This window comes from Pogona vitticeps, chromosome 4 (genome assembly GCF_051106095.1).
Source record: "Pogona vitticeps strain Pit_001003342236 chromosome 4, PviZW2.1, whole genome shotgun sequence".
Lineage (NCBI taxonomy): Eukaryota > Metazoa > Chordata > Lepidosauria > Squamata > Agamidae > Pogona > Pogona vitticeps.
Window position 1 is genome coordinate 155574761 of NC_135786.1, and position 25591 is coordinate 155600351.

General features: G+C 42.7%; 1 protein-coding gene and 1 long non-coding RNA gene across 6 annotated transcripts in view; one reads left to right on the forward strand and one right to left on the reverse strand.

Annotated features, from left to right (window-relative positions):
- Positions 1-25591, reverse strand: part of BCL2 (BCL2 apoptosis regulator) — a 179488-nt gene that overhangs the window by 63311 nt on the left and 90586 nt on the right. The gene's annotated exons all lie outside the window — the stretch shown is intronic.
- LOC144589197 (uncharacterized) lies at positions 1049-24645 on the forward strand. Its single transcript, XR_013545161.1, has 2 exons — positions 1049-1118; positions 11832-24645. It is a non-coding gene; the product is annotated as an uncharacterized LOC144589197 (long non-coding RNA).

The window sequence follows — 25591 nt, forward strand, 5'->3', positions numbered from 1 at the left end:
TTAAATTAACTATTTCGTGAACCTGGAATACAAATCAAAGTACAAAGTGCTGGCAATTCTACTGATGTTTTTGTAAATGGGAACAGAGAGGACATCCCCAGTTCTGGTGAAAACCCAGTAAAAGAACTGGGGAGTTGATCACTGACATAACTTTGCACTCCACCTCTCTTATTCTTTTATACTTAAAACTGCAATTGTTTACCAGTTTACCAGTCCTATTAAACTAAGTGAGAGTGCTCCAGCATAACATGAATGTTGTTTGTGACCCCTATTTATAAATGCATGAGTCTGACAACTGTCTGTTGATTGTCTGATACATTTTATTCTCATTTCCAAAAAAAAAAAACCCCACATTAATGCGTATAAATTAGAATTTCCAGGGAAAATGTGTCTTGTATTACATTCTGGTTGTTCAGTGAAATACTCTGAACTCCAAGAACACCGGTAGTGGTGCACATCTACATTCTAAGAATTAAATCAAGTGGTGTATAGTTACATTCTAAGAATTAAATCATTCTGCCACATCTATTGAGGCTTCCTGCTCTTAAAAGAGAAAGAAAAGAACAGAAAAGTTAAATATCTGAGACAGAACCGATAACATATGTCTCCAGGATGTTTGTGTACTCCAACAGACTGGTTACACATGGCCGTAGGACAGTTTTTTGCATGTTCAAATTTGTTATTTCAGGCATACCAAGAACCATTGTTAATTGGGGTATGAGAGAAAGATGTCTGCGCCCAGATCAAACTGTTATTGTGAACTTCTGATCTCAGAGTCCACAGTTAAACCCTGGCGATTGGGAATCTCTTTGGTTTAATGCTATATTGAGGAAAGGTCACTCTTCTTATGTTCAGAGGCACTTCCCTGGTATTGACTTAATATGTTCATGAGAACAACTGCTGTGAGAATGAGGGAGGCAATCACCCTAATCGAGCCCTTCTCCACTTGGACTGCTCCATTATTCCCACCCACCTGCATGCCAAAAGAACATCAACTGCCTTGTGGGAGAGAACATCAGATGTCTCTCTTCTCCCACTAGGACAGGCTGCTTTTTCTGTTTTGATTTCTGCATTTTTAAGGCACTTCTGTCTTCGGGTTATTTATAAAAATATAACCGGTAAGTTGCTTTGAGAATTCTAGTCAAAAAGTGAGATTTAGATTGGTCAAATAAATAGTATCTAGGTTGAATGTGGCACTGAAAACAGATGAGCCGTAAGCACACTACGCTGTTGGGAAGTGTTCCTCAGCTGGGTACAGACACTGCTGGAACAGTTGTACATTTTTTTTGTTGTACATTTTTTTCATGTACAACAATCTACATTTATTCAAATGCAGTCGTGTCATCTTTTGGTTGCTGCACAATGGTGGAGGGTGGGCTTTAACTTAACTAGGGCTTATTTTTGGGGTGCAGCTTATATTATGAGCATCATGAAAAATCATACTAGGGCTTATTTTCAGGTCTTATTTTCAGGGAAACAGGGTAGTTTCCAAGTATATTCAGTCTTAATGAGCTGTAAAAAAGAAAGGTTACTTACCTGTAACGATGGTTCTTCAAGTGGTCATTCTGTGAATTCACACAAAGGGTTAATACCAGCGCCAGCGTTGGGCCTCTCGGAACGTTTTCTAGCTGCAAGAGAAAAGTAACAATGTTTAGGACTACCCCTACTGCACACGCCCAGCCTAACCGTCCCTCAGTTCCATTTGTCCGCCATAGGCCCTCGAGTCATAGAGATGCCAGTGACAGACAGACAGAGGGGAGGCCGGGCGGGATTGTGTGAATTCACAGAATGACCACTTGAAGAACCATCGTTACAGGTAAGTAACCTTTCTTTCTTCATCGTGGTCTTCTGTGAATGCACACAAAGGGTGATTAGCACGCTTACTAACCGGATGGTGGGCTGTCACTGAAGAGCCGATGCTAGCACTGCCCTCCCGAATCTGGTTTCCTCTCTCGCCCTCACGTCCAATCTGTAGTGGGTTATGAAGGTAGAGGCATTGGACCAGGTAGCGGACCGGCAGATGTCGGGCAGGTCAACGCCACGGAGTAAGGCAGTCGATGAGGCTACAGCCCTAGTGGAATGGGCTTTAAGTCCCTCTGGAGGATCTCTGTGGTTGAGCTCGTAGGCAAGGGCGATGGTAGATACGAGCCACCGAGAGAGCGTGGACGACGAGGCTGGGCAGCCCTTCTTTGGGCCGAAGTAACAAAGAAAGAGTCTGTTGGCCAGGCGAAAGTCCTTGGTCCTGGATACATAAAAAGCTAAGGACCGTCGAACATCGAGCATGTGTAGCATGCGTTCAACATCAGTAGTCGGAGACGGAAATAAAGTTGGGAGAATAAGTGGTTGATTGACGTGGAAGTCGGAGACCACCTTCGGAAGAAAAGACACGTCCAGGTAAAGCATGACCTTGTCCTTAAAGAACTGAAGAAAGGGTTGATCATGACGGAGAGCTGCCAACTCGCTAGCTCGACGAGCAGAGGTGATAGCCACGAGGAACAGCGTTTTTAGAGAAAGCAGCTTGAGGTCACAGGTAGCCATGGGTTCAAATGGGGGTCTGGATAGGGCATGCAGAACCAAGTGAAGGGACCACTGTGGAAGTGGAGGACGAACGGGAGGTCGGAGGTTAGAGAGACCTCTCAAAAACATCCTGACGGTAGGATGGGAGAAAAGGCGGGAAGAGGGAGAAGCTCTAGGTTGGAAGAAAACAACCGCAGCAAGGTACACTTTGATAGTGGAGATAGACAGGTGGAAATTAAACAGGTAACGGAGATACTGTAGAAGCGTAGAAAGAGATACAGGGGAGGAGACGAGATCTCTCTGCTGGGTAAATTTCAAAAAACTTTTCCACTTGTAGGCATACAAGCGAGACGTGGAGGGCTTGACGGCGTTGGTCAAGACCTCTTGGATTTCGGGACGATCCTCCACGCCGTCAGATGGAGCGCGTCGATGTCGGGGTGAAGGACTTTGCCTGCTTCCTGGGTCAGCAGGTCCGGCCACAACGGAAGGGTCATGGAGTCCACAGCCATGCTGACTAGCGTGGGGAACCACACCTGGCGAGGCCAAAAGGGTGCAATGAAAATGGCCGGAGTCATGGAACGTTGGAGTTTGATCAAGGACCTCTGTATCAACGGAATCGGTGGGAATATGTACAAGAGACCCTGGTTCCATGGGATCATGAATGCGTCGCCGAGCGAGTGGAGACCGAGACCTGCCCGGGACGCGTACCGGGAGCATTTCGCGTTGTGAGGGGATGCGAACAAGTCCAGCACCGGGGTCCCCCATTGGCGGCAAAGGTCCTGGAAGACCAGAGGGTTCAACTCCCATTCGTGTGTCTGATGTTGAAGCCTGCTCAGAGTGTCCGCAACTGTGTTGTCCTCTGTGGCCACATGGATGGCGACCGGGTAGATATGATGACGGTAACACCACTCCCAAAGGAGGATGGAGAGATACAGTAGAGAGTGAGAGCGGGTTCCACCCTGCTTGTTGACATAGTGCATTGTGGTAGTGTTGTCCGTCACCAGCTGAACTCCGCGGCCGTGTAGCAGAGGAAGGAAGGACCTGAAGGCCTTGATGACTGCAAGCAGCTCCAGGTGATTGATGTGGAACATGGCTTCCTGCGGCGTCCAGAGGGCATGAATGGTGTGATGACCGCAGTGCGCCCCCCAGCCGGAGGGACTGGCGTCTGTTGTGACCTGAACGGTGAGACGGAGTGGACGAAAGGGCCGGCCAACCGTGAGGTGGGGTGTGTACATCCACCACTGGAGCTGTCTGGTGAGCTCCGGGGTGACGCGAAGACGCTTCCTCTGGCTGTCCATCATAGGGTCGAAGAGGGTGAGGAACCATGATTGGAGCGACCGGAGCTTGAGGCGAGCGTGAGCTAGCGCCGGTGTTGTAGAAGACATCAGGCCGAGAAGGTGTTGGGCGTGATGGGCTGTCACCCGGGCACGGGGAAGAAACTTTCTGATGGCTCGTTGAATCTTGCGTATCCTGTCTGGGGGGAGAAAAACTCGACCCTTTATGGCGTCCAAACAGACCCCTATGTATTGAACTGTTTTGGAGGGAATGAGCTGAGACTTCTGTTCGTTGACAGTGAGACCGAGGTTGTGAAGGAGATACAGGATAAATTTTGTGTCTTTCAGAGATCGGCTTCGTGAGGTGGAGACCACGAGCCAATCGTCCAGGTAAGGGTAAACGTGGATGCCCCTGAGACTAAGGTAAGCTGCCACTGGGGCCATGACCTTGGTGAAGGTCCGGGGAGCTGTGGACAGGCCGAATGGCAGGGCCTGGAATTCGTAGATTGTGCCCTGAAAGATGAACCGAAGAAACTTTCGGTGGTCGGGATGAATAGTGACGTGAAAGTATGCGTCCTTTAGATCTATGAGGACGAACCAATTGTTCTTCTTCAGGAGGTGCATGATGGACTCTAAGGTGAGCATCCGAAACCGTCTGGGTCGCAGGTAAGTGTTTAGGAGTCTTAGATCGAGAATGGGCCTTATGCCTCCTCCTCTTTTTGAGACAGCAAAGTAGCGGGAGTAAAAACCGCAGTGTATGTCGCTGGGTGGTACTGTAGAGATGGCATCTTTTTGTAAGAGAGATAATATTTCTTCCTCGAGCGAGGAGTCGAATGGAGAATGATTGATGAAACCGAGCGGAGGAGATCTTATAAATTCCAGCTGGTAACCGTGTTGAATAATTTTTAGAGCCCAAGCGTTGGTTGTGATGATAGACCAGTTGTGAAGAAACGGATGAAGACGGGTGGCAGGTGGTGAACGGGTAAAAATGGGGGGCCGAAAGTCAAAGATACTGTTTTTGCTTTCTGCCAGGTGGCTTAAAGGGTTGGCGGCGATGGGGTGGACGAGGCCGGTATCCCTGATAGCCCTGGACAGAAGAAGAGGACTGGCCAGAGCGTTGCTGAGGTAGGTGTTTGTAAGTCCGGTACTGTTGAGAAGATTGATACTGACCATAAGATTTACGCCATTGGGGGCGTCGCTGTCTAGATTGAGTCTGAACAGAGTAGGACTTGGCAGTCCTCTTAGCCTTGTGAAGGTCTTCTAAATGGGAGTCGGTCTTTTCGTTGAACAGCCCGGTAGCGTCAAAGGCGAGGCTCTCAACCTTTGACTTGACATCTTCCATTATGTCTGCAGAACGGAGCCAAGCGTGGCGCCGGATAGAGATGGCAGACATGAGAACTCTGGCAGAGATCTCTGCTGCATGTCTGATGGAGAGACGTTCATACTTGGATACCGTCTGAGCTTCCTCATATGAGTTAAGGAAAGCTTGCCGGGTGTCTTCAGGTATCATTTTTAATCCTGGCAAAAGCTTGAGCCATAATTGTTTGTGATAAGCTCCCAGAACAGTCTGATAATTTATGACTCGAAGTAGCAAGGTGACAAGGGAGTAGATTTTCCTGCCGATGAGTTCCAGCTTTTTACCCTCCTTGTCAACTGGAGTAACATGGGCCTTGGCCGAAGGCCTTGAACAGCTTGTTTCAACAATGAGTGAGTTTGGAATGGGATGCTTGAGCAAAAAATGAGTGTCAGTCCCATGAATCTTGTAGAAGTGCTCTGTGCGACGAGGGACATTAGGTGTAGTCGCAGGCTGAGCCCAGAACTCCTTAATGGCCTCCATAACCACAGGCACAAAAGCTATACTGGGGGGAGCGGTACTGTCTTTCTTGATGTCCCCAAAGAACAAGTCCTCTCCCGGAGGCGAAGGGAGATTCAAGTCCAGTTTAAGTGTCTTGGCAAGTCTGGACATCATCTGAGAGTAGGAAGAAAAATCCTCAGATGGAGAAGGGGCGTGAGGATCACCAGTATCGGAAAGCACCAGATCACCCGGAGGTAAATTGTGCGGTGGCAAGGGTGGGGGTTGCTCCTGATCGGAGTCAGAAGACTGCTCCGTGGACACCTCATCTGGATCAGAGGAGAAGACATCCCTCTTCTTCTTTGGAGGGGGTTTCTCGATGCCGACCGGCGCTGTCGGGGGTCGAATTGGGACCACGGTCGGCGCCGAGGTGGAAGGAACCGGTTGCGGTGGAGGGGCAACCGGTATCGTAGGAGGCTGGTCTCTGACTCGAATAGCCCGGCGTCGGCATCGAGGTCGGTTCGACTCTGAAGAAGAAGACACGTATATGTACCGGATCTTTTTGCGGTACCGGTCTCGAGATGCGGATGTCGAAGACGAAGAAGGAGACCTCGAACGGTCGCGTCGACGTCGATGGCGCTTACGACGCTTAGGGTGGTCAGAATCCGCCGAGCAGGAAGAAGAGGATCGACGTCGATGCTTGCTACGACGTCGATGAGAGCGGCGCTTCTTCTTAGAGCGTTTGCGCTTAGAGGATTTCGAGTCCGAACGATCGCCAGAGTCGGACTGAGTGGAAGCTCGATGCCTCTTCTTCGACCGTTTCCGTCGAGGAGACTTCGACCTCGAGCGGCCGGAGGAAGGGGACCGGCTCGGGGAGTGATGCTTCTCCGTGCGAGAACGTTTGCCTCGAGGAGATTTCGACCTCGAACGCACAGGTGATCGAGGTATCTTCTCTCGAGGGGATCTCGAGTCCGAGTGTACGGACGAGATCGACACGGGAGGCGACCCCTGGCCCGCAGGAAAAGGGCTATGTGGGGCAGAAGCGAGACCAGTAGTGACTGCGACTAACTGGCTCGGCGTCGGGGAAGACCTTCCCGAAGGTGGTATCACTTCAGTACGTCGAACAGGAGGAGGAGCGGGTGCCTCGGACGAGGCCTCGAAGCGCCTCGACAACTCCTCAAGAATCGGTGATGGAATGGAACCCGAGCTCGGAGAAAGTCGAATGGATGTCATTTTAAGCTGGGCGGCCGCCTTAGCTTTGGACGACTTCGACAGCTTAGCTTTCGGAGCCGGAGGCTCGGGGTTCGAAGCAGGAGCGGCCGATTTCGACGACGCGGATTTTTTTGACATTTTGGAAACTTTAGAGACGACCGACTGAACAGGAGCTGCTCGAGAAGTGGAAGCCATTTCCCCCTCCGAGGGCGCCATGGAAGACAACGTTGACTCCCACAGATGAAGTTTAAGGCGCTGTTGGCGAGCCTTGAGAGCGGCCTTAGTGAAGGCTTTGCAGTGTGGGCAAGTTTTGGGATTGTGCGATTCCCCCAAACAATACAGGCAAGTATCGTGGCCGTCCTGGTGGGGAATTTTACGGTCGCACACCACATACCTGCTGAACGGCCCGGAAGGGGACATAGGGCAGTAAGGAAACCGAAACGACAAGTCCAAGGATAAGGCAGAGCAGTCCGAAATCAGTCCGAGTAAAGCCAAGAAAATACACCGAGTCGTCAAGTTGAAGGGAAAAAGCGCTAGTAGTCCGTGAGCGAAGCTTAGGTCAAAAGCCAAAAATCAGATATATCGCAATAAACGCAGCTAAGACGAGAGGCTCCAAACCGCTAGGCGGAAAAATGGAACTGAGGGACGGTTAGGCTGGGCGTGCGCAGTAGGGGTAGTCCTAAACATTGTTACTTTTCTCTTGCAGCTAGAAAACGTTCCGAGAGGCCCAACGCTGGCGCTGGTATTAACCCTTTGTGTGCATCCACAGAAGACCACGATGAAGAACACTAGGTTATAATGAAATGTCAGATTGTTATTAAGCTCTATTCTTTATTCTTTAAATTTGTATCCCATGTTTCTCTCAAAGTATTGATTCCCAAGGTGGTTACCTAATCAGCCTTCTGTTCTATATGAACTACACATTGTAATTCTACTTAAATTACAGCAGATATTTCTAACTATGACTATTCTGCCTATACTTTTTATCATATAATGGATAAAATAGGAGCCTCGTGGCGCAGTGGTTAAAACACTGTACTGCAGCTAAAACTGTGCTCACGACCTGGGGTTCAAATCCCAGGTAGCCGGCTCAAGGTTGACTCAGCCTTCCATCCTTCCGAGGTCGGTAAAATGAGTACCCAGCTTGCTGGGGGGGCAATGTGTAGCCTGTATAATTAAAATTGTAAACCGCCCGGAGAGTGCTTGTAGCGCTATGGGGAGGTATATAAGTCCAATAATAAATAAATAAATAAATAAAATATCTCATTTGGGCTCAAGAGAACTGGGTTCAAATTCCCATTTAGCCATGGAAACTCACTGGAGGGTGGCAAAGGTAAATCACCCCTGGGATGTCTCAGGTGCCTTGAAAAACCCTCTAAGGTCACCATAACGTGGAAGTGATTTGACAGCATATAACAATGCATATATTAGACTGAATTTGCAATTTTAGAATTCTCTTCCACTGTTTGCATTCACTGTAACTTCTTTATACCAAAACTCAGGATGATGAAAGACCTTATTATGGACTGCTGACCTGTTGAATATTGTCATCATTTTGAAAATCACATATCCAAACTTGTTTCAGCTGAATGTTAAACTTCTCAGATCCACCCTGTATTGCTGTCCTGGAACTCATATGCCATGCTATGTTATTAAATCACATACATAAATGTTAGAAACCAAATTTCCCTTGTTGGGAACAAACAAAAATATTCAGGCAATACAGTTTTGTTTCTCTTGTATGATATGACATAATAGCATATGTGCCCCTTTACTTCCTAATTTCTCGTTTCAACTTTATTTCCTACTTTCTTATCTAGAAAATGCTGCTTTTGGACTAGTTTTGTACCTTAAAACAGAAACTGGCAGTTTCTGTCTTAGGAAAATGCTGTATATTTCTGAAGGCAAGCGAGTAAGTGATGTTTAAAAAGTGTTTCATTTGCTCTGTGGTTTCAAATCTGCCACAAGCTACTTTATTTCTGCACATAAATTGTGTGCGTGGGAATAAAACTGTTGTGCAGTTTCACTCCAAATGCACACAACACATTTCTGTTATGAACAGAAGATTGGATGACCCACTTACTGGAAATAGAACAAAACAATAGCAGGTATACAGATTTTTGCTGACTTAATAAATTAAGGGGATTTATAATACTTTATTTCATGCTGTAAACACATGGTGTTCATGCTCCCAAGTGGAAAGCTTGTCTGAGGGCCTCATTTAGGGACCTAGAAGGACAAGTTAATCCCTTATCCTCGCTGCCAGTTTTAGCCATGCTTGCATTTTCCTTGGCATGCATTCAAATATAATGTTGGTGTCATGTGCTTAAATGCTGCTTCAGTCAATATAATTTCTATCCAGGTCACCTGCAGTGTGAATTGAAGGACTGCTTGGCTTTATTAGAACCAAACTGAAATTATTTTAAACTGAAATTCTCACAGCTGACAAACTGGCAGGAAAAAAAAAAGGTCTTTGGCTTTGATATGCAGCAGGAAGAGACTATATTCTTAGAAAAGCATCGTTTTTTTGTAACTGATAAACCACAACAGCCACCAGTTCAGATTACTGTGCACTTCAGACAACGAGAATAGAGTTTTTCTATTGTGGAGAGCCTGAAGCCATACTCCCCCTTTATTCTCTTCTGGTTCCAGTCTCCGTAAGGAAGTTAAGACTTATGTCCAGAATTAAACTCTTAAGCCCCCAGCCCCTTCCCACAGCATTAATTTTTCCAATAATGTGAAGTTTAAGTCCTTTAATGCCTCTGTCATTTATCATCATCATTACTGTTTGCTTAACAACTGTGCTGAGATAACCTCACTGCAGAAGCATGTTGGGAAATGCTGTCTGTGCAGCAAGATTCAAAGGCCCACGTGGTCCAGCCAGCACAAGGAAGTGATTGTGACAAGAGGATATCCCATTAGTTGCAATGTTAGTGGCACTTCCATGTACTCAGTGGGAACATACAAACCCAGCTGGCACAGCTATGAAAGGAAAGGCTCTTCATGAAAGAGGGGGAGACGCAGTTCTCAAAAACAAAGATGATGATGGCTGGCTTCAGCAGTATTACACCTCAAAACCACCAGGCAATAATTGTAGCAATCATGTGACTACATTAAAATTGTGTCTGCTCATCCAAACAAAGGAGACTAGTGGGATAAAAATGTTTGTTCCTAATTTCATATAGTCCAGGGAACACCAAAAGGCATATAATAAGCTTCTTTATTGAGGTGTGCCCGGATTGGAGACCTGCTGCAGACTACATGTAGCTCAGCACTTCTTGGGGAGAGAAAGTGGAACCAATTGCATGCATTTGAACTGGCAAACGTCAAGTTTATTGAGAGTTAAGCTTACTGCTGATGTTATATATAAAAATACCCAAACCTGAAAAAGCACGTTGCAAGGTGAACAGAAAGGGCCATGAAAGCAGTTCTGAATGACCCACTGCTGTTTTTTGCATGTCATGTGCTGAAAAATGGGGGGAGAGGGAACAGCAGAACCATAATGCTGAGCAATGCTGCCAATCTGATTTCCTGTCCAAAGAGGTGAAGCAGAACTTACGTACTACACTACGAGGATACTATTGTAATCTTACAACAGGATAGCTTTTTGAGCAACCTAGCCCAACACTTTATCAGTCATGTCAATAAGAAGCTATTAGAATTCTTCCTCAGCAAGGTTTATTCTTTTATATGTTTAATGATTCTTGCCTAATTCCAGTTGTTAGTCTCAACTAAAGTAAATTCACTGAGTTTGCCCAGGATTCTGCAAACATCCTTCTTACTGATAGTTACTTCCAGCTTAATCTGGTGCCCTTCAAATGGGTTACAGTGCAACACCACACTTCCATGGGCATGGGAATGATGAGTGTTGCAGCCCAACCCATCTGGAGGGTACATGGCCAACAAACACAATGTTGGGCTAGGTTGAGAAAAAAGCTGCCCTGAGGTAAGGTTTCTATTCATTATTCTACATCTAAAAGGAAAGAGACTTTCAATCTTGATTCTTAACAAACGTGTGCTCCCAAGCAGCATGCCCAACCTCATCAAGTGGATAATGGAACTACGAAGGACTTTGGGTGAATCCACAGCTGTACTCCTTCACTCTCAGTGTCTCCAAGGTCTGACTCAAAATTCAACCAGTTTTGGGTTTGAAATATTAGTCCGGTATTTACCAGAGTACAATAGGACCCCCACATCCTCTGGATCGATATGCACTGATTCGACTAACAACAGTCTGAAAATATTAAACTTTTAAAAGAAAAATACCTAGACATGTGGGTAATCAAATGTAGTTAGCAGAACATTATGCTCTATAGCAGGGGTCTCCAAACTATGGCCTGTGGGCCAGATCTGGCTCACCTTGCCTTTTTATCTGGCCCAGCAAATGTCGCAGGCTCAGGTCCATTCCCTTCAGCCCATGCGCAGGGGTGTGTGCATGTGCATGCAGGAGTGCATGCGGGAGTGTGCATGGGCGGGCATACGCACGTGGGCATTCCTTCGGCCCTAAAAAATGTGGAAAATATGTGATGTGGCCCTCACGCTGAAATGTTTAGAGACCCCTGCTCTATAGACAAGACAGCTTCCTTCCAGAGCAGTTTGGCTGTAAAACTCAGAGCTAGGTTGGCTGCTGACGCTGGAGCAGGAGTGCACGCCTGAAGCCAAACTGCCTCCTGGGAGAGATTCCTCACTTCCCACACTTTCGTGCCTTCCAGCCAGCTCCTCCCTCAAGACTTTGGGGCAAAAGAGGAAATGCATTCTTAATTGTCTTTGAAGAAGGAATGTCGTAGAGTCATTGAGAGCTCCTTGTTTCCACACTTAATTATGTGCTTGAGTTATAATAACCCTATCATTTTAACAGTCTGCCTCATAGGTGATGAGCATTTTCAAGTTCTAATTATTTAATTTGAAAGAAGTTTCAGAATTTCACTGGTCATTAAATTAGGTTTTGATCTTCAAAGCCTGACTTTTTGACTTCATTCACCAATTCATTCATTAAATGATTTTGGATTTTGTTGTTGTTTTATGATATTTTATAGACACCTGACAATTAAAAACAACCTGTCGGTACTCTGAATTGACTATGGAAAAATCAAAGGAACAGAAGAGGAGGTGGAGGAAAGAAAATTCAGAGTGTCAAAGTTTACGGACCGCATGAGGAAACTTTTGAAAAAACACAACCTACAAACAGTGTTCAAGCCCACCACAAAAATACAACAAATGTTACGGTCAGCAAAGGACAGAAGGGACCCCCTCACCACCGCAGGAGTATACCGTATACCTTGCAGTTGTGGCCAGGTATATATTGGAACCACAAAATGAAGCATCCACACCAGAATCAAAGAACATGAGAGACACTGCAGACTAAAACAACCAGAAAAATCTGCAGTAGCTGAACATGCCCTGAAACAAACTGGACATGAAATTCTATTTCAAAATACTGAAATACTGGACAACACCAGCAATCATTACATCAGACTGCACAGGGAAGCCATTGAAATCCACAAGCACAAGCACAGTTTCAACAAAAAAGAGGAAAGTATGAAGCTCAACAAAACTTGGCTCCCAGCTATCAAACATACTACATGCAAAAGGTCAACGAACTCTATCCACCCACAAGGACAGGGGATCACTACACACAAAAGACCAGCTAATGACACCCATCAACCACAGGAACAAATAATCTCTTCCCCTTAGCACAACAATACACACTAATCACCCATCTACAGAAAAAGACAAAAGCCTATCTCACAGCCATAAATACTGCACTCCCAAGCCAGCTACACCAGAGCACAGGTTGCTGTCCTCTGCAGATGCCGGCCACAGAGACTGGCGAAACGTCAGGAAGAACAACCTTCAGAACACAGCCAAAAAGCCCGAAAAACCCAGAACAACCATTAGATCCCGGCCGTGAAAGCCTTCGTGAATATGTTCGTTGGTTTGTTTGTTTTTAGTTCTAATAAGTGTCTACACAACTTTCTCCAAAATTCTAAGGCAATGCTTGGCAACTAAATAAAAGTTCCATGGGCTCTTTTATAAAATAGCTGCATAGAAACTGAAGAGGCTTCTGGCAGAGCATGTGTTTAAGATCTGACATGAAACTGTTCCACTGATTTGCGCCATCTCTTTGAGACCAAGCTTCTTTGGGACACTGGTTTTTTTGTTGTTGTTGTTTTTAACTACTAAAAGGAAAAAGCTGAAAAGGAGTAATTTCACCTCCATCCCAGTAATTTTACTGGATAGGAACTCTCAGATGGTTTTAAACAAACAAACAAACAAACAAACAAACAGAGATGTGGCTTGGATCGGTTCTGCTGAATGTTGAAAGAAAAATTCTAGCTTCTTGCACTAGTTGTAATTCAAAATCCCTTATTTGAATTATTATTTCATCTTCAAAAAAAACAAAACAAAACAACAGAACAATTCCACTTTGCACTAAAAGAATAATTGCTTCAGGGCTGTTCATCATGAATCACACACACACTCAAAACCTATCTGGCTAAAACAGTGAATGGCTGAGCTCCGAGTCTGAATAAACAGTGGGGGAGGCGACTGTTCTGTGAGGCCCATGTAAAGGATGCAATCATTCTTCTTACTTAAGTCTGTTCAGTATTAAATCATATGAAACTAGCCCAATTACTACATGCAACATTCGGTCTACCCATAGAGGGCCAACAGATGGCATAGCACTCCTAAAATGAGTTGGGGGGGGAATGTCTATTCAGTAACAAAATTCTGCTGGCTTCTGGTGTTTAATTGTGTATAAAGTTCATTGACTCGCTGGTTGCTGTCAGATGATCTTGCTAAAGCCTGTGAAAAACATCTCAGGAATGTAGTGATGTGGGCAGAAACAAAGTGAGTTCATGCCACAGACTTGAGTTTAAATGAAATAAAAATCAGCAAACCACCCAGAGGAGGGAAACTCACCAAAGGGAGGCATGTGGATAAGCATTGGTTTAACCTCGTCTCAGTTCTCCAGAAGCAATTATTATAAAACCAAACAAAGCAAGAAACCATCAAACTAGCTTTTTAAGGAAGCAGTCTGTAGATCTATAAACTAGTTTTCCTTGCACATAAGCTCTGGTTGAAAAAAAGAAACAATTGGAAGGAGATAACCTTTACCCAGTTATTATGATAAACTAGGGAAATTGCCATTAAAAATCTCAGCTCCGCTATGAATTCCTTAATGACATCTACATCTCTATCAATCTGTTTACTGACATTTCCCACTGAACTGAATTGTTGGTGAGTATAGATGGGATCCAGATACTTTCCCAAAGGTGGCGCTTCCATCACTGCAACACTGTTCTCATCACCTGTGTATCTATTACTCTTTTGAATACCATATGGAGTCAGTTTTCAGAATTTCAGAGCTTGGGAAAGTTGTACTGTTTTGGACTAGGTTCCCAGAAACCCCTAATTGGCATGGCCACTGGCTTTGCTTTCTTGAGAATTTGGGTAAAGTCCACAGAAACAAATTTTCCATGTAGTATCAGAACGCCAGTAATACTCATCCACTACTGTCAGAATGGACATCATGCTCATGCCTTCCAGCCAGGCTCCCAGGACTTTCCAGTAAAATCTAAGACACCGTTTTTGTGATCATCTGGATAAAGCCTCATGTTTGTCTCTTTGATGTTCATTTACAGGATAAATTTTGGTGACCGCAGTAGACTTGGATTATAACTTCAACCATCTGGAACATAATCTTCTTCATAGACAGATAAAACCAGATCACTGCCATATTAAATTTTAAGTTGTGGTATATCTCAGTATTAAATTATAAAACCTTGCCTCAGAAGAGTATCAGTTTAAGGAAGCCCTACAATATTAAAACATACAAGAAAACATGTGCTCCAGTTTCTCTTTTGCTTAATTTTTTCAAAACTACTCCAGAGAGATTACAATAATGTCCGTAATTCTTTTTGTGTAATAATTTTTACCATGTTACACTATCCACACATTACTGAAAATGCATTTTGTTTTATGCTTCCCCTGCTACAACCATCTTGCTTCTAACAGGCACAGGGAACAAGATGGATTGAAAATAAGAACTGTAAACCACTTTTTCTTGCCTTTCACCCCTAAATTCAATAGCTTTGAAGAATCAATCAGTTCCAAAACCTTTCCACAGCTGGTTTAATACTGGAAAATTATGTACCAAGAATTAAAATGCTCTTGCACAGAAGTTCCCAAAGCCCTCAAAGGTTGCAAAATCAAACAAGTAAACAATTATATTCACAAAAACTCTTGCCAGACAGAAGATTTCTTTCCAGTTAATTTTTCATACACCAAATTTTTAAAAATGGAAATATTTATGCAGCATAAACCTCAGTCCTAAACACAGAAATTAGTTACAGTACTAGGGTGTCAATTGCATACAAATTAGTATTACTGAAATTGTGAAACTTTTTTTTTCCCAATCTGTATTTAAGGACTCCGGCTGTTCCATATGAGTGTTTAAAAAACAATAGACCAGCTAGGTCACAAATTAGACACATTTAATTGCAATGAGTTCCATGAGTATTATTAGCATATTTACATCTTTATGCGACTGCAGCTTTAGTCTTAGAAATTAATTTTATTCTGTTTCACTTTACGGTTTTAGAATTGTATTATATAAAGGTATATTATGAAAATTTCTAGACATATTTTACGTCTGCAGTTCACTCATATTAAGTGATTATATTATTCCCTTCTCCACCTCAATAATAATTTCTCATTACTTTCACGGCCTGCCAGTCTTCACTAATGCATAGTCTGAGGCAACACTGACTTCCCAGAAATAGCAATTCATCCATCTGAAAGGGAAAAAAATTAAAATGCTGTGATGTCCACATGGCTTCCTAGCCAGTACGTGCAAGCAGACCAGAATTGCAGGAAACCATAATATGGCTGAAATAATGTTTGGGAAAATTCAAGCTTAATGACAGAGAAGTCCTAAGCATGAAGATTTTACCACAGGCCTCAGGCAATGCAACAAGTTGAATCAATAATAAGATTCTGGTCAGCTTGATAACAGGAACCTAGGAAACTCTTTTCTACCAAGTCAGAGAACAGGACCATCCAAGTCCTGTATTGTTTCTACACCAATTTGGAATTTCCAAGGAAATACCTGTGTTAGTCAGTCTCAGCACAATGGCAGAATTAAAAGGGAAAGCGAACAGAAAGAAAGATGTGGTTATCCAACGAGTGAAGCCATCCTCAGTGTGACAGGATTTGATACAGACTTTATAAACCAAAGACTCTGAGTAAATGTTGCAATTGTGGGATGGCTTGGTCCCTAGCTGATTTGTCCAAACAGTGCACAGAAAGCAAAGAAGGCATTGCAATGCTGGCTGCTATTATCCAAAAAGAGAAGTTTTCTGAAGCTCTATTCTGCACTTCACTGCATTTTCTGCTTTGGCAAGAGATTGGATCTGATGATGCTTCAGGCTCTTTCCAGCTCTAGAATTGTATTCATCTGTTATTCTATGGCCTGAGAGAAACACCAAGTTCCACTTTACCTTCCATTGGCTTCTGGAAGCTTAGCTTTATGCTTTTCCGAGGAAAGGAAGAGTTGGTGCAGACAAGATAGGAGGAGAAAGGCTAGAAGAAGTACAGATGATTATAAATGCTGTGCTTACATTTCCAGAAAGAGGTTTCAAACAATAATAAGAAAATTATAATTCCTTTTTCAGAAACTACTTCTACATGCATTTGTGTTGGTATGTCTCTTTGAGGTATTTACTCAAATATAACCTTACTAACTTAATTGGGTTGTACAGCTCAGTAAATATGCATAGGAGACTGATATTATCTACACTTATAAGGAAGTGAAAATTCACAAAATTCTTCCTTGGAGTACAGCTCTCAGAATCATTTAGCTGACCTGGTCAGCGACTATGCTCGCCGAGGGATTCTGGATAGTACAGTCTAATAAAAATGAAGGGGGAAAAAGCCAAAGGATACCATATAAGCTATGTGACTAAACAAGAATTTGAACTTAGATCTCCCTTTTCCAAGTTCTAACCATTACAATATACTAGTCCTTTTAGCTCATTGGTTACCACAGAAATGATGTAAAGGCTGAAGCACATTGATGGAAAAAACCTAACATCACTTAATGTGCTTAACTTCCATAATATGGAAAATCTTCATCTGTTTGCATAAGATTTGCATATTATACCAGTGATATCTAATTTACATAAAATGTCAGAGCAGCCAGGTTTGGAGGTGTGACATACAGCCACCTTAACAGCATTCCAGTAATTGAAGCCATTTGTTATCATTCCACAATCTTTTGATGTGCTGCTCCTTAAAACTGTTAAACACAAAACAAAATTCTTGCAGCATGTTGTTGGGGCCTAAATGCAGGGTAAGGTCATAGGTATTTAAAAGATCAGCTTCTTTCATCTCCTGAATAAAAGATGGAGAACGACTGCATGCAAAAACAATAGGATGCTGACACTGTGGGAACAAAGAATGAAAGCGAGCTCAGAGTGTACAATCTGAAGTGGTTCCATTCTCTTCAGTTGCCATTTGATATAACTGGAAAATCCTTCTGTAGCGTTCCCCTTTATTAGGTCAATAGTTCATATTTTGTTATGTAACTGTTCATGCATATTCATGTTGCTGAGAGGCGGAGTCAAGCAAGATCTTATAAGAGGCAGAGCCTGATTCAGAGTAGCAGTCAGAGTCAGAGTCAGAGTGTTGGAGTAGAGTGTGTGAGAGAGAAGTAGTTAGAGTGTGGAGTTTGGGGAAATCTGAGAGGTGATTAGAGTTAGAGGAGTGTATTACCAAATAGAAGATAGTTGTTAATAATAAATTTACCTAAAGAAGATATTCATGAATCTTTATCTTCCAGAAGTAGTGGAGATTTAGTGATCACCTGGTGGCAGCAGTGTAAAAGAGGGGATTGTTTGCCTTCACGTGCTCTGAGTTTTGACAGTCAAGAAAGGGGCACAAGGTTGAACGCCACACTTTGCATGAACAAGAAGAAGGAACTGCTAATAGGCTTGAATATTTTGCCCACAATACAGAGTCACAATTAACATGAGGGAAGGGTGAAGGGTAAGAATATTGAAGGGGGCCAGGATTAAGGAGCATACTTCTCATCTGATAAGATTTTGTCTGGCCCTTTAATCCATTTTCCAGATCAGTTTAACATGAATGTGATTAAACCTATACAGGCCTTAACCTTAACATTCCTTCCCAGTTTAAAGCAATAAATCTCTTCTACTTTTAAAGCGTACTGTATATACAGGCACACGTGCATCCACGCACAGAGAGAGTACATTAGAATCTCGACAACTGTAAAATTAGAACTCTTGAAGAAAAGGTGAACAATTAGGTATTTCAGTCAGAAAAACAGTAAAGATTAACTGAGCAAGTGAGACAGCAGGGCAACAAAACAAAATGATTAAAGCCAAAGCCTTCCTCTGTACATTTGCACCAAAGATTAAATGTGTTTAATCTTTCTGAACTAGCACAGTGGAAAGAGTGATAACAGAAGCCTAGGCAAGCCTGGAAAATCTTACTGATTTTTCCCTCTCAACCAAACTGGTAAAAATAATATCACACTTTTTACTTTCCAGCTTACACTAACTTTAGGGTTGCTTTGTCTTATGAACTGGCTATTGTTTGCTCTTCACATTAAAACCTTTCCATTGATTCCTCTGCTGTTTGTAGGAAAGCAGAGGAAGTTTGAAAGAGACTCCATGAGAGTTTGTGTCCTGTTGTTTGGGAGGGACTCCAAAAGACAGCAGGGGAAATGGGATCACCAGAGTCTCTTTTAGTTCCAGGTGTTCTGCTTGACAGAGAGCTAGGTGCAAGCTGGTGGCTGTGTTTGTGGATGTCTTCTTCTTGTTTTTATGTGCTGTGTGTCAAGGACCCACTTGTTTGTCTTTCTGGAAGCCCAGGGTGTCTGCTATCAGCTTTGGGTTTTTTTTTGTTTTTTTGTTTTTACGGTTCTTCTTTCACATGGTGACTGGAAATACAACAGTGTAGATGATCTTAGTCTTCATCTTCAGTGACACATCCTTAATAACCGTGTGTCATCAAGTCAGTTCTGACTTATGGTGGCCCTTTTGAAGGTTTTCTAGATAAATTATAGAAGTGGTTTACCATCCTTCTTCTGGAGGGTACCCTGGGACTGTGCAGCTTGCCCAAGGCCACACAAGCTGGCTCTACTCACAGGAGGCACAGTGGGGAATCGAACTCCCATCCTCTGACTCTACAGCCAGGTATCTACACCACTGGGCTCTATTCACATTTTTATTTTGGGCTACGTATTGCCAGAGAGTGGGAACATTACCTTTCCCAGCTCTACAACTCTCAGGACTCCACAGTTAGTAGTCCCAAAAAGTGAGTTGTAGCACAAAAACTAACTTTCCTGATCTTTCGTACCACTAGCTTTCCTTTTGCTTTTACAAAACGACTTAAGCAAGACAAATGTCCTGCAGCTCCCTATAAAGATTTATTTCCCTCTTTGAACAGGAAACCCTTCTCAACCTTTGTTATGCCATATAGTTTTTCAATTCCCTTCCATTGCAAAAATGGTTTGCCCCTGTATCAGAGGACGGAGATATTGTTCAGGATTAGCGATGGCTACAAACTGCCAGTTCAGCAGTTCATACTGGTTCATTTTTCACCCAAACAGCTGTTTGGCGCTTCCTAGACCGCCCACCACCACCCCGCTCCTCTGGTGGCTTCCCATTTAGAAGTAGTGCCCAGAGGAGGCATGTTTGGGGAGCACTGAACACCTCTTTGGATTAAGAAACAATCTCTAATTTAGGATACAAAAGTTGAACTGTTTCTTAATTGAATGGGGTTGACAGCACGGTCATTTGGATCCTGCCTGCATGAGGAGCAAAGGAGCCAAGATACAACAGCCACAATGAGTAGTGCAATCTTACCCACCCTCCTTGTAGATGTTTTAAACTGCAGTTCTCAGAATTCCTGCAGCTGCTGAACCTGAACCCTGGAATATCTGGTAGGCACTAGGTTGGGGAAGTGTGATTTAGGAATTTGAAAATGCAATTACAAAAACAATGAAAGCTTTGCAGATACCCTGAACTGCTAGGAAATTAAGCCTGAACCATCCCTGGAGGCAAAAATGATGAAACCTGAGGCTGTCCTACTTTGGACATATTATGAGAAGGCAAGGTTCTCTGGAAAAAACAATAATGCTGGGAAAGGTTGAAGGCAGCAGGACAAGAGGAAGACCAAATCCGAGATGGACTGACTCCCTAAGGAAGTCACAGCCTTGAGTTTGCAAGAGCTGAGCAGGGCAGTTGAGAACAGGGCATTTTGGAGATCCCTCATTCACTGGATCACCATAAGTCAGAGGCAACTTGATGGCACAATTTAACAACAGCAGCAGAATAAGACATGTTTAAACTCCACACTCGGGTGAAAATACAATTAGAACACAAATATGCATAGAATTGCAGGTAAACTTTTGAAAGCTTCGGATCATTTCATGAGGCAATACGTTACACAAGGGCTGTGGTCAAGAAGATGAAAATTAAATTACAGCAGCATGACTTGATGCTGAAGTTGTGAAGTTATAAGATTCTTATAAGAGGTAAGTTTCCTGCAACAAACAAGGACGTAATGTGCAATTTCCACAATTTTTCAAAATAAAAACCTCAGAAGTTATGCAGATATGTTTCCAACTGTATATGAAGTACACGGACCCTTAGTAATTACTTACCTTACTAATTGGCTGGTGGAATTTTCCTTTCCATGCAGATATACTAGAGGGAAATAGGACCAGTGGAAGAAAGACTGAGCCTGATTTCCAATGTTTATTTGGCAATAAGTAACACTCCATTCATTTTGGCCATCTCATGAGAAGACTTTGGCCATCTCTGAGAAAAGACCTTGATGTTGGGAAAGTGTGAAGGCAAGGGGAGAAGGGGATGACAGAGGATGAGATGGTTGGCCAGTGTCACTGAAGCGACCAACATGAATTTGACCAAACTCCGGAAGGCAGTGGAAGACAGGAGGGCCTGGTGTCCATGGGGTGAAGAGTTGGACACGACTAAACGACTAAACAACAGCAGCCTCCAGCAGCCTCTGCCATTGTGGCTGCAGATTCAAAGGGAGGAGAGAGGAAGTGCAGGGAGAACAAGGGAGGGGAAGCAGGGAGGGGGGAGAAGAGAAAATGGAATAGCAACACTTTAGGAAGTGATGTAAACAACAACAACAAAACAACAACAACAACAACAACAACAACTACTACTACTACTACTACTACTACTACTACTATTATTATTATTATTATTATTATTATTATTATTATTATTATTATTATTATTATTATTATTATTATTATTATTATTATTATTATTATTATTATTATTATTATTATTATTATTATTATTATTTCACTTCCCCCGAACCTCTGTGGAGGATCAGGGCGAGTGCTTAACTGACAGGTATTAACTAATTGATCAGGCTACAAGGGGTCGTTTGCTGTTCAGGTTGGAGGAGCATGCCAAATGGCACATTGCTCCTCCCTACCCCAACCTCAACAGACCCTTTGTAGCCAAATCCACACCACACCCCAAATGGCCAGTCTAGCCAGGCCCTAAGTCTTGAAATGGGGGCTGCAGACTCAGACTAGATACAGTATGTAGGTTTCACTTCCACCCATGTCTCTTCCAATCTTGTTAGATTAATGCTTGCTACTTATCCAGCATACTCCTCCCATCTCAGTTGCTTTATTCTCAAACACAAGGTTGTGTTCTGGCTGGAACCGAGACACAGAGTGCAGCCCTGATTTTTGGAACTTTTATGTTCTCTCTGCATCATCCACCAGTCTTTGGTGCCCATTCTGATGAAGACCTGTGAAAGATTGAAACCTTTTCAAACCTTACACTTGTGATTTCTTTGTGGTCTAATAAAGGTATCAGTCATCCTTACCTTGGGCTTGATTTAAAGCCAACTAAACAACGTTACTTTCTCAAACTTTGCAATTGTTTCTCCAGCAGGCCTAAGCACCATGAGCTTCCCAGTAGAAGTGTGCTTCCTGACAAGGCTCTGATCATCCAATTGCCCTGGAACTAGTGCTGTACAGTATATGAAAAAGCTAAACAACATACCACAATTTTAAGGGCCTACATCTAATAATATCATTGCAAGATGCACTGTAGTAGCAGAGCTAACATGAAGGTATTAATTAATCATTTTTGTGGTACAAGCTGTCATCCAAGTGTTGTACATTTAATTGGGCAGTTACACAAAACAATTTTTTTTCACTACACAACAGTGCAAACCATGAGTTTCACCCTGTTATCTTTATGTCGGATTCAGGCCACTATTTTCCATATCATTCTTTCTTTGTGGTGGATTTTCAAATATATGTATGTCACTCACTCATGCACAGGAAAAATATTCTTACTACGCAGTGGGTAGGAAGTGAATAGCACACATATTTGTGGTTAACCAAAAAAAAAACCTGTCTGGACTTATATAATATTGTCTGGACTTTGAAAGGTGTAGCCACTGAAACTTTATTTCTTTTGTGCATTTCAGCAGTTTCTGGGGAAAGCCTTACTGTTTTCCTTTTTCTCTGGTATTCAAAAATATAGACTTCAATGCAAATATTTTGCCTGTCATTAGGTACTCAGATAAGTTACCATGGTGGTTAAAATCGATCTAAGTTGCAACATATATTTTACGGTTTAGATTTCAACAGCCTAGCCTTCCGTTTCTGCCTTGTAAGAATATTTCTTTCCTTCCTCTATACCATATATAGAATGAGAAGAACTGACTTCTGCTTGGATTAATTTCCATTTCTCCATAAATGAGTTTTATTAAGCAAAATGCTAAAAAACCATTTCCAGTTGACACATTCAGAAGGCAGAAAAATAATTTCCTTCCAGCCAACACTTATATTTACATCAGAACCAAAAGTATACACCTCTGTATCTCCACTATTTGACACATAAATGTACAATCATAATTTAATATTTCTTTCTACTGAGGGAATGTTTTCATGGCCAAAAGATGAGTAAACGTATTAAATTAAAATCACATTATATATATCTTTGCATCCCACCCTTCTTCCAGGAAACTAAGAAGTCATTCTCAAAGTGAGGTAGGTCGCACTCAGAGACATCGCCAAGCAGCGTTTCCAGCACCCAGACAGAACCCATACTTCATCCTGACACTATATCCATTGCCTTAGGTCCTTCTGTTCATGCTCACAGATGAAGGTTTCCTCACCTCTCTTGTCCTTCTGCAACCCTCTGTGCATTTACAAAAATTAGCTGCTGATAGTTGGCTACAGGGAGAAGATGGCAGAAAGTGTTCTTCTCCCCTGATATGAATAAGGAGTAATTTAGGATTCAAGCAAATATATTAAATAAGCATTCAGAATCGATAAGAGCTGGCAAGAACATTATTGCCCTGTACATCTTTTTATTCTCTTTTGGATGGCTAGTCTCCATTTCCCCTTACAAATGCTGCCTGCCAAATTCTCATCCTCCTTGACCACAGTGTAGTGGGACTGAAGGCTGAGCAAAAGGGCCTCTACCTCAGGATAAGGAGGTAAACTTCTTCCAAAACCTGATGCGGGAAAGACAGTAGGTACAGATGACCATAAATAGCAAAGACTTTTCTCATTTGTCTTAACACTACAACCAGAGATGCCTAATTATGGTTCAGAATAAGGAAGGCCAGAAAGATCCTTCACATTTCCCACATGTTGAGTCAGATAACAATAGTTATCCCATTCAGCTCTGACCAAAAAAGAAGCCCCACAGTGTTTATTTATTCATATATATATTCCCATGTCAGTATGCGTAAGACTTCAGACTTAAATGTTACACAGTGAACACCTGATACTGTAAGCTTTGACAGGAGACTTGGAAATAGAAAAGATAAGTCAGCCTCAAATGAATCAGTCATCTTGTTCACACTGGTCAATGAGATAATTAGGCACTACCAAGACTTGAAGAAGACTTACCACATCTTTCCCTACCACAGCACCATTTGGATATATTGAAGAAGAACTCCCATCATCCCTAACCAACATGTTGCTGACTAGGGATGATGGGAGTTGTAGTCTAAAATACTTGGATGGTATCAAATTAGGAAAGGCCAAGAAACAGAAGCTCAGCAAGCAAAAGAAGGGATCAAAGTCAAATCAGCAAACATGAGAGAATTTCAGTCAGAGCTCAGATGATGATCTCTAAAGCCAACCTGGGACATTATTTCCTCTGGTGCTCAATAACTGCCCAAGGGTTTCATTTAAATAAAGCAGCAGGGAACTGAAAGGGGCAGGAAGTTGGTTTGGGGTGTAACCCTGTGCACCACTACCAAATGCCCTTAGATAATGAATGACCTTGGGAATGACAGATTGACCAACTTGGTAACGCATCCAAAAGATCACAACTGCCCTCCCAATTCCAAGTTTGATCATCTGTCATACTCAGTGAGGACAAGAGACAGTTCTTCCTAAAATTCAAGCCCCAGTAAAACCAGAAGCCTCCCCAGCAGACTACTATAACTCAAGCTCATCATTAAAGTTACTACCCAACAAGATGGAAGAGAAGCTTACCCAGAATTCAGCATAACAGAAAAGACAACTGTAAGAAAATTATAAGGAAAGATAATGCCTGTAGTTGAGCTAAAATGGAAGGAAACCACTATTAAAGAGTGAGCAGAACAACAGACCCCCAACTAGTTGATGAGGATAAACCAGTAACATTGGCCAACCAAATGTTAAATTCACAAGCTGGCCATGAAAGATGATGACTGCTGCCTGCTACACTCAGGATTTACTTTAGATGCTGACATTGTACTCAGTGAATATCACCAATAACTGTTGGTTAAACTGACCCTTTAGGCGTGGAAACAAAATATCTTTAAAAAACAAGCTTCAGCTGTAAATAACATCCTGGAATCAAACCAATGCATTTTACACATCCTTATGTATTCTCACATGACATGATGCTTAAAACATAGACTGAGTTTTCCTCATTCTCCCATACCCTACATGAAGTGTAAAAAGTATTCAAGATTGTTTAATCCACAGTGCGAGACAGACTACGTGCCCATCTTCTTAAATGGGAAGCTGCAAATATCTGCAATTTCCCTTTTAAAATGTGATGACCTCACATTGGCAATTGCTGACAGCGATCTGAATGGACAGCAGCTTACTGCGGATCTTACTGATAGTTCATTGGGAGGGAAAAATAAGGCAAACCACAGCACAATTAAGCCAGCTGCAGATAATACTATGCATGCAAAATGTGACAATTATCCAGATCTGGTTTATATTGCTGGTTTACAAGCAAAGAAATACACTATCTGTGCTTTTGAATGTGCAATTAATCCAATTGTGAATAACAATACCTTTGTAACAATGATTTGAGTCTGAACATAAAAACTCATTTTTTTGCTTTTGCAGATGAATGCTTAAACACATTATAACAGTATAATGAAGGGGGAGGAGGAACACCTGCAGAAATAAAGGAACCGTTTTTATTTGGCACACCCAGTAAGCCTATGAACACTTTAATAAACTTTTGTTAGGAGTATAAACAATTCTTCTTGAAAGCCAGTGGCAGCTTGTGGACTGGCGGGGGGAGGGGGTTGGCCACTCAAAATGACAGCAAAGGCATACCTCCCCTGCTCCATCTATAAACTGCCTATACTGAAAGGGTGTTTGGTTGTTTGTATAACTTGCTGGGGTGAAAAGAGGGCCAAAAGTTAATTCGTCTAGTATTAACTGAGTTTGCCAATTTGCATAAAACTGTTTAGTGATCGCAATCTTTGTGAATCATTGTGTGGAAGAACAATTGGA